At 43.1% G+C, this 10095-nt stretch overlaps 1 pseudogene; it reads left to right on the forward strand.

Moving 5' to 3' along the window:
* The first annotated feature begins 2688 nt into the window (after window positions 1–2688).
* LOC136513007 (probable sugar phosphate/phosphate translocator At2g25520) lies at window positions 2689–4689 on the forward strand (annotated as a pseudogene).
* Window positions 4690–10095: the final 5406 nt, after the last annotated feature.

Here is a 10095-nt window from a genome sequence, read left to right on the forward strand (position 1 = left end):
TGTTTGGATCCGGTGATTAAAATTTAGGATATGTCATGTGAGGGTGTTGTATGGGGTGTTCGGAAACTAATAAAAAAATAAATTATAGAATCCGTCAGTACTCCACGAGACGAATTTATTAAGCCTAATTAATCCGTCATTAGCACATATATTACTGTAGCACTATATTGTTAAATCATGGACTAATTATACTTAAAAGATTCGTCTCGTAAATTAGTCATAAGTTATGTAATTAATTTTATAATTAATCTATATTTAATATTCTATACATGTGTTCAAATATGCGATGAAACACAAACAAACCAAGACACCGCCTCGTTCCCGGACTTATCTTCCTTCCGCCGCGGAACGTGTCAAAGGCGTCGCGTTCTTTTCCGTCCGCCGGAGCGTGACGGCTTCACGGAAGGAATCCAGGCCGATGAGATGATGCTCATCGTTCGGTGTCGTCGCGTGCGCGCGTCTCCTTTGGCTTTGGCGTTTGGCCCTTTGGGTCATCCTTGACGCCTGCGGCCTGCTGGCGCGACGTGGTGACTATCAACGGAGAGGCGTTGTTGGTATATACGAACACAGTTTCGTACGTATGTGCGCCGTATCCGGATAGCAGTGTCTAGCCGAGAAGGAAAACGGAGTGCCTGCGCATTCCTGACTGGGAGTTTCTGCAGGCAAGGAAAAAGGTCTGTACCCCTGAAGCTTAACACTCTAGTACATTCAGGTGAGCTTTTTGTTGTGTAGTACGGAGTACGACTACTTGGGGGTTTTTTTACTCCAATTATTGATACGACTGGTTGCTGTCATTGTCTCAGGGAAGTCGTCTGATGCATCCAAGCCAGCGCAATTCGGCAGGCCATTCATATTCGCACTAATCACAGAGGAAATTCAGTTAAAAAATCAGAGAGAGTCGCACTAAGCAAAGCAAAAGGTCACGGGACTGGCCGTTGCTGTCACTCTGTCGTCTGTGAGGACACGCTGTCGGTCAGAGCTTGTCACTGTACAACCACGGATCAGCAACCTTTTTCTTTTCTTTTTTTTACCATCGTTTTCCTTCTGCCAGACTAGGCTTGCGGGCCAGACCAATTCTAACCATCTAGGGGATTTTGTTTCCACCTCCTAAACTTTAGAGGCATTTGTTTTCACCTCCTAAACTTTAGTCGTTGTCCCATTAAATATTTAGACAAATATATAGAGTATTAAATATAGACTAATTATGAAACTAAATACACAGATTGAGATTAATTTACGAGACGAATTTTTAAGCGCAATTAGTCTATGATTTGATAACGTGGTGTTACAGTAAACATATACTAATAATAGATTAATTAAGCTTAATAAGTTTGTCTCGCGGATTACTAACGGATTATGTATTTTTTTATTTGTATCCAAACACCACATGCGATACTCCATGTAACATCAGATGAGACACCTCTTAAACTTTAGTCTCCGCATCCATACCCCCCTGACCTGTGCGCACACGACATCAGCCTGTTCGTTTGGCTGTGGCTTATCGTAAACGTTCGTAAATTTCTAGTCGGAACAGTATTTTTCTCTCACACAAACCAGCCAACAGTACTTCTTTACGAATCAGCAACAAAACGAACCAGCCAACCGAACAGGGCTATGCTATGTGATCCAATAAGATGATGGCGCATGTGTAATCCTTTGGAGACCTGGCCCGTCACTATCGCCGGACGATCGGTAGGGATGTCTATAGCATTTCATTCTACTAGTAGTACTAGTGTCGCAGCGAAATACACACTTTACCCATAAATGATTTGTTTGCTAAAAGATTTATATAATAGAGCATCATCTGTTCTGATATATATTGAAATTTGATTTTGTGTCATTATTGAATATACAAATATCGACGTTTTAACTTGTATAAGCAGGAATTGCGAATTCAAATCCTAAACAATAAAGGAGAGACACAAAACATTGTGAGGTAAAAGATGGGGAAAAAATCTCTTCAAGATCTATAGATATAGATATAAACAACTAATAAGTATTTGGGCCCTAATTATTTTACTTGTAAGTTAACTACAGCTGCAGAAAGCATGTTCGTTTGAACTTATCAACCGGCTTATCAGGTAGAATCTATATTATTTTTCTCTCACAACAAAACATGTTCAGCCGATTTTAATACCAGCCGAACAGGCCCTATGTATACCGAGGTGAGGGTGGGATGGGGGAGGACCGGTGGGCCGACCCGCGTCGCGCGGTCACGCTCTAGCGCGATGGGTTGCTCTAATAATTTAGAAGATTATGATATATCTAGACAATGTATCTAACTATATACAGTAAAAGTTAGGTTAAAAGGGTACGTTTTTCTTCACAAAACCGAGACCGGCAGATTTTCTAGTTGATCAATCAATTAGTATGGAGCAGTGGAGCACTGCCTATAGTGCTCACGCGGTACGATGTCAACCGATCCACCTTATCATTTTTTAGGAAAACAAACGAAAGACAAGTCAAAGGCCCTCATTAAAATTTCAACGTAAACTAAGCACTAAATCGCTCTTTTACCTATTTTAAAATGAAAAGAAATTGACATCCCCACCAAACATGCTTTCGAGTTGCGAACACGAGACGATTGTCCACGTGGCCACCGCGCCCAGTCCACGCTCCCCCCACCTAAACCCCCGACCCATCCCGATCTCTTCCCCAAATACTCGGATCCGCCCCTCCTCCGCCTCCACCTCCACCTCCACCTCCCCCTCGCGCCGCGCTTTCACAGCCCTCCCCACCTCCGGATCCAGATCCGCCGCCACCAACGCCTGCTCCTCCCCCTCCTCCTCCTGCTGCTGCACCACCACCACCACCCCGAAGACCAGCAGCAGGGGTAGCGGCGGCGGCGGCGGCATGGGGCGGGACGGCGGTGGCGGCGTCGCCGGCGGCATGTCTGACTCGGTGCTCCGGAAGGTGCTCCTCTCCTACTTCTACGTCGCGGTGTGGATCTTCCTCTCCTTCTCCGTCATCGTCTACAACAAGTACATCCTCGACCCCAAGATGTACAACTGGCCCTTCCCCATCTCGCTCACCATGGTGCACATGGGTTTCTGCTCAGTCCCTCGCCGTCGCGCTCGTCCGCGTTCCTCCGCGTCGTCGACCTCCCGACATCGCCCTCCATGACGCCGCAGCTCTACACCTCCTCCGTCGTTCCCATCGGCGCGCTCTACGCGATGTCGCTCTGGTTCTCCAACTCCGCCTACATCTACCTGTCCGTGTCGTTCATCCAGATGCTCAAGGCGCTCATGCCCGTCGCCGTCTACTCCATCAGCGTCCTCTTCAAGAAGGAGACCTTCAGGTCCTCCTCCATGCTCAACATGCTCTCCATCTCCTTCGGCGTCGGCCATCGCCGCCTACGGCGAGGCGCGCTTCGACGTGCGCGGAGTCGCGCCTGCAGCTCGCCTGCCGTCGCCTTCGAGGCCACGCGGCTCGTGCTCATCCAGATCCTGCTCACATCCAAGGGCATCTCGCTCAACCCTATCACCTCGCTCTACTACTGTCGCGCCGTGCTGCTTCTGCTTCCTCGTCGTGCCCTGGGCCTTCGTCGAGCTGCCCAGGCTGCGCGCCAGTCGGCACCTTCCAACCGGATTTCTTCATCTTTGGGACGAACTCACTCTGCGCCTTTGCGCTCAACCTTGCCGTCTTCCTGCTAGTCGGCAAGACCTCGGCGCTGACCATGAACGTCGCGGGAGTAGTCAAGGACTGGCTGTTGATTGCCTTCTCGTGGTCCGTGATCCGGGACACCTGTCACTCCCGATCAACCTGTTTGGGCTACGGGATCGCGTTTTTAGGGGTGGGCTACTACAATCATGTCAAGCTGCAGGCGCTCAAGGCTAAGGAGGCCCAGAAGAAAGCCTGCCCAGGCTGATGAGGAGGCTGGGTCGCTCTTGCAGGAGCGCGATGGGCACGGTGATCGCAAGAGCGACAATCAGGCTTAGAGTGCCAGATCTGATCCTGGCTTCCCCATATTGGTTGGTTCTTGATCCATTCATGCTATTGCTACCATTGTCACTTACATGTGAGAGAAGTGCTTGTTCTTAGCTTGCATTGTGGTAGAAGAGTTCATCTTGAGAAAGGATGTTATGTTTACATTTAACGGATGATAAGTGTGGTATCTTTTTGTTGCAATCAAACATCAATCTTGCATTGTGGACCATGAGCTACTAAATACATCTATTTTGTTTACACTAATGAAATAGAATTCTACAAAATTGTTGTTTGAATATGCTACCACTAACCTGGAACTGTGTTATTCCTTTTGGTCAAAATAAGATGAGAATATTTGCAACTAATAAAACTAGCAATTTTGTTGTTCTACTTGGTCATTTTCATGTTCTATTTTTTCTGGAATATTGTACAGGGGATCTAATGCAAGGTGCAAAGACTGGAGTTTGGTCTACGGTTGCTTTCAAGGAGGTGTATGCTGGTTTCTTGCACTTCTTTAACTTTGGGTCTGAAGAGCAAATGAGATGTATTTATGGGTTAGGAAATATGCACCTGCTTGCTGGAGAGCTTTGCCCTATTATTTATTTAGACACTTTTGTTCTACAGATAGGCAGCCTTGCCTTACTACCTCTCTTCTCCGTTGCCTAAATTTATTTGTTCTCCTAGTAGATTAGGGACTAAAGATGTACTGCTGCAGATTGTTAATTTGGTGGTTATTTTCGATATATAATGAGCTTACTGTAATCTACGAGTTGAGTTGAGTCTTTCTCTTGCGAAGTTTTTTGTTTATTCATGGACTAGTAGGTGTGTCGTATGGATTATTTTTACAGGTGATAATTATTGTTAGAATTTCTTTTTCAGATTTTAGTTGAGATGTATATAGTCTATATACACTTTGCCATGCAGATGGTTACATTGGTAGGAAAGTCTTACATATCTATTTTCACATGCATGTTACAGTACTAAGCTTTCGTCTATAAAACAAATTAAGAATCTACATGCCAACAACTGGCAACAGGTCTCAACAATTTGCTTCATTTGCTATGCACTGTTCAGACTCATGACATGGGGTTGGGGATCATAGCTCATTAATTTTGCTTGCTTTTTCATAGAACTAGGGTGGCCTACATAGATCATTAATTTCGCTTGCTTGTTGAGATCAAGCATTATATGACACCTCAATTTGCATCTTGGTCCACTGCTGATTGAACTAGGTTGGTTGATGGTTGGTGAACATGATATGGCTCAGCTGACTTATTAATCGCCCGGTCCTGCATCTCCCGGCTGCTGTGTGGTATTGGTACCCCTTCTTGCGATTGCGATGGTTTCAACAGGCTTTCAATCCAAGCAGAATTAGGTGCAGAGTGGTAGGGTCGCCTTTGTAGTTTATAATCACAGTTGCTTGAAATCCGTTGACAGTACAAGTTTGGCAAACATGTGATCTTGTAGCACTTGCATCTTTTAAATTTGCTTGTTGGGACTGCATTAGTTCTTGGTGTTTTGTGCCTGCAAAAAGAAATCCATCGAACATTGGTGTTACAACATCTGCCTGAAACAAGATTGGCCTTTCTGAACCATGCACTTGGTGAGGTTCTACCTGTGCTTCAGAAATACCTGGGCCAGATTTTGAGTTGCTTTCAAGTGACTGAAATTTGTGGAGTTGGGCCCTTGTTTGTTGCTTTCAGACTTCAGATAGGACCGACCAAATTGGAAATTGCTTGATCTGTTGTTGCGGCACTACGCAAGTCACCGATATTTTTGTCGTTCTCCGATCGGCATTGATGCACATGGGGCAAGAATGCGAGACCACGAGGAGCTAGTGGGGCTGGGTGTTTTGGTTAAGTGTTGACCCAAGCACTGGCCGTTGTCAGTAACACGTAGACGCTTCTTCTCCAATACACCAGCAACTTGGAATGGCACTTTAGGTCATACGGTTTCAGTAAAACATACTGGGTTAGGCCATTTTTCAAATACACAGGAAATACTATCTTATGCTCGTACTGCACTCTCTGAATTTACAACAGCTGTTTATACTGCTAATTTCCTTTTTCAGAGGAACACATGCATCAACTGGACACAGATCCTGTGCAGTGGGCATTCACACTGCAAGATATGCAGTGGCCATATGTGAGCCATTTATCTAATGAGGAACGGTAGGATTTGAGATCTTTTTTCCCTCCTTTCTTTTTCCTTTTCCTGGGATTCTTGGAGGGAAACTCTGGAGCTTTGGCGCCATAACCAGAAGAGCAAGGCGGCGGGCGAGCGCAGGGAGGCTGGCGAGCTGCCGCGCCATGAAACGCCCAGGACCCCTCCTCGCAGCTAGTGGAGGCGATGCTGCTCCTCATGCGCCTGTCGAAGCTGTCGTCCTCCAACATCCTCATCCCATCCGCGTCGACAGTACTGAGCAAGGCGTGCACGTCGAAGAAGGCCAGCGCCACGCACATTCCCCATGCCCCTGTGCAAGCTTCCATGGCGCAAAGGATTCTAGCAAAAGAGACCACAACAGCTGCAGATGATGGTGCCATGGATGACGTCCAACAGGTGCTCGAGGAATCGCCTGCAAGGTTGTGCTAATCCTTGTTCCAATGCTAGCTAATCAATTCCTGCATAGTTGAATTAAAGTTGTTGAAATGTCTTAAGAATGTTAGGGAAACACAATATTTTGATTTCGTCTGGCTGGTTCTTGTGATTGTTACTGATAAAAACATAGAACTGACACGGACCCATTCGGCTTGCTGAAACTTGGCTGAAAAACACGGTTCTAGCTGAATTGTTGGGAGAGAAAAACACTGTTCTGGCTGAAAAAACAAGCTGAACAAGTCGGTTTCTGGGTAAGCCGAACGGGGCCATTGGCTGCAACTCCTTTTTGGATTCCTAAAATAAGTATGACATTTAGCAGTGTTGATGAGGCATGGAACTTCTGAGTCACATATGGTGGTAGGATGGGGTTTGATGTTCGGAAGTGCTATGCAAACAAGAGTGGTCTTGATGGATTAGTAACAACCTGTAGGTTTGTTTGTTCAAATCAAGGTTCTCGGGCTGAAGATAAAAAGTTCTTAGTTTGCAAGCGTAATTGGGCGCATACAAGAACAGGCTGCATGGTTCGTATGGGCATTACTTTAGACAGAGGAAATGGGACTTACAAAGTACATGACTTATTTGTTGAGCACAACCACATTCTTCAGACTGCACAAACAAGTCATCTGATGCCATCACAAAGAAACATTTCTAAGCATCAAGCTATTGATATTGATGTGGCTGATGATTCTGGAATTGCACCTAAAGTAGCACGTGAGTTTCTTGGTAGATATGTTGGTGGATCAGGTAACCTCAGATACACTCATCGTGATCATAAAAATTATTTGAACCAAGCGCCAAAGAGAGATGATATATGGTGAGGCTGGAAGTTTGCTGAAGTATTTTCAAGATAAATATGTGGAGAATCCTTCCTTTCAATATGCCATTCAAATGGATTGTGAAGAACAAATAACCAATATATTTTGGGCTGATGTAAAGATGATTGTCGACTATGCGCACTTTGGCGATGTCATCACATTTGACACTACCTTTGGAACCAACAAAGAATATAGGCCATTTGGTGTGTTTGTAGGTTTCAACCAATTTAGAGAGACCAGCGGTACTTGGTGTTGCTCTGATGTATGATGAGACATTCGAGTCATTCAAGTGGTTATTCAATGCATTTTTGTCAATACATAATAAAAAACATCCTCAAACATTTTTTACTGATCAAGATAGTGCAATGGGAAAGGCGGTGGCATGTATTCACTAGTACATGGCATGGTTTATGTACCTAGCATATATCACAAAATGCATTAAAGCACTTGTGCTCTCAGAATGAAGAAGAGTCCGATACTGAAGAAGAGTCAAGTATCTTGTTAGATTTCAGTGCTTGCATGTATCAGTATGAACAAAAGGCAGAATTTGAAGAAGCTTTTGATGTTATGAGAGGAAAGGTAAGCAAATCAACCTGGCTGGACAGCATTTACATGTTGAGACACAAGTGGGCTGAATGTTACATGCTGGATGTTTTTTCAATAGGAATGCGAAGTACGCAACTAAGTGAGAGCTTGAATAATGCATTGAAAATGCATTTGAAATCAGATCTTGACATCGTTAGGTTTCTAAAGTGTGTGGAGCATGTTGTTTAAGACAAGAGAGAGAGAGGGAGTTACAGGCTGAATTTGAATCTAGAAAAAAAACAACCAAGAATTGGGATGATGTCACCTATATTGGTACAAACTAGTAAGATATATATACCTGCAATTTTTGAAGCCTTCCAAGCTGAATATGAAAAGTCGCTAGCAGCAATTTTCCATTGCAATTGGAGCTCTTGGGGAGTCATCTACACTTGAAGAAGAGCGTACAGTTATAGTCAACCTTGCTGATCAGATTGTCACATGTAGTTGTCGACTCTTTGAAAGAATTGGTATATTATGTAGGCATGCACTAAAAGGTCTTGATTTGATGAACATTAAGTTATTGCCTGAAAGATACATTTTGAAGCGATGGACTCGAGGCGTAAGGTCAGAGACTATCTAAGATATGCATGGGAGGGATATAGTGGAAAATCCTAAGTTAGATGCTACACTTAGATACAAAAATCTTTGCCGGATATTCTTTCCATTGGCTTCACGAGCTGCTGATTTTGAAGATTGCTGCTTGCATGTTGAAGAGGCACTTCATAATGTGAGTAAGCAGGTGTAACGAAAAATCAGAGAAACACCTAAAATTGATGTTGAAAATTCTAGTGTTCAAGCACCATTCAACTTACCTAAACAGTTTGCAAATGTTGTTGGTCTTAAGAAGAAAGAAAAGCCAAATGGTGGATCAAAACGGAAGAAATCTTGGGTTGAAAATTTTCAGAAGAAAAAGAAGAGCAATACAAACAAGAAGAAAACAAAGAAAGCTGCACAACATGAAGAAAGTGGAAACGTTGTGCAAGAATTCCAAGCATACAAGGAAAACATAGATGTTACTTTGGAAAAATCTCAACAATATGAATCACTTAGTTGTTTTTCTGAACTTATTAAGGTATGCTAGCATTATCCTTTTCTTAAAAAAATAAAATTCTAAACTTTGACCCATGCTATTTTCCTATCTAGCTTCATCTCTCTCGTTTCAGAGTTCAAGTGTTATTAAAGATGCCACTAATCCTGACTCTGTTGGAGGGATAAATGATTGGTATTTTTAGCACAATATAAATGTAAGTCTATGTAAATTGTATTAGTTAAATTTAATCTAGAAAACGGCAATATCTGAATTATCTTTTGTTTGTAGGCCATGTACTGAAGGCATGATCAATCTGCTATTGGGTGATACAACATTTTGTATATGAAGATAGGAACATTGTTATATGCTCTTCTGTTCAGCTTTTGTATTAAGCTTTTGGGTAAAAAAAATACTTCAGTTTAGAGTAAAATACATGTAGGATTTAACAATGAATTAGTAACCTGGACCAATAGATATCCAATATGTTCAGTATGTGGGCATGTGTTCTGTATGGCTGATAATTCAGCAAACTCTGATTTTGAATTTGTTCAGTATATGGGCATGTGTTCTGCTCAGCTCCATACGTGGTCTGCTACTATACAGTCGTGTATGCTCTTGATTTTTTTTTTTTTTGCATTCGTTTGAGTAAAAGGTGAGATGAAGAAAGAAGAGAAAAAGAATATCTCTAATCCTACCATTCCCCATCAGATGAATGGCTCGGAGATGGCCACTCAGTGTGAATAGACACTGCACAGGATCTGTGTCCGCATCAACTGGCCAGACAAGAATTGTATTTTTTTTTTCGACTGGCCGGTTGGAGCACTGCTATATCATTCATCTAAAAAGTAGCAGAGATTTTACATCATGTTGTTACATAAATAGTAATAATCAATTCACACAAAACAAGGTTGTTACCCATCTAATCAACCCAACGGCCCCCACATCTACTTGATTCCTCAATTCGTTCCTTTCTACTCCATCCGATCTAAATTATATGTCGCTTTGATATTTTTGGTACATCCATTTTGTTATGCGTGTAGATATAATAATATGTCTGAATGCATAGTAAAATGGATGAATAAAAAATATCGAAACGACTTATAATTTGGAACGGAGGGTGTAAATATTCGAGCCTACAGC

The sequence above is a fragment of the Miscanthus floridulus genome, chromosome 16 (genome assembly GCF_019320115.1).
Source record: "Miscanthus floridulus cultivar M001 chromosome 16, ASM1932011v1, whole genome shotgun sequence".
Classification (NCBI taxonomy): domain Eukaryota; kingdom Viridiplantae; phylum Streptophyta; class Magnoliopsida; order Poales; family Poaceae; genus Miscanthus; species Miscanthus floridulus.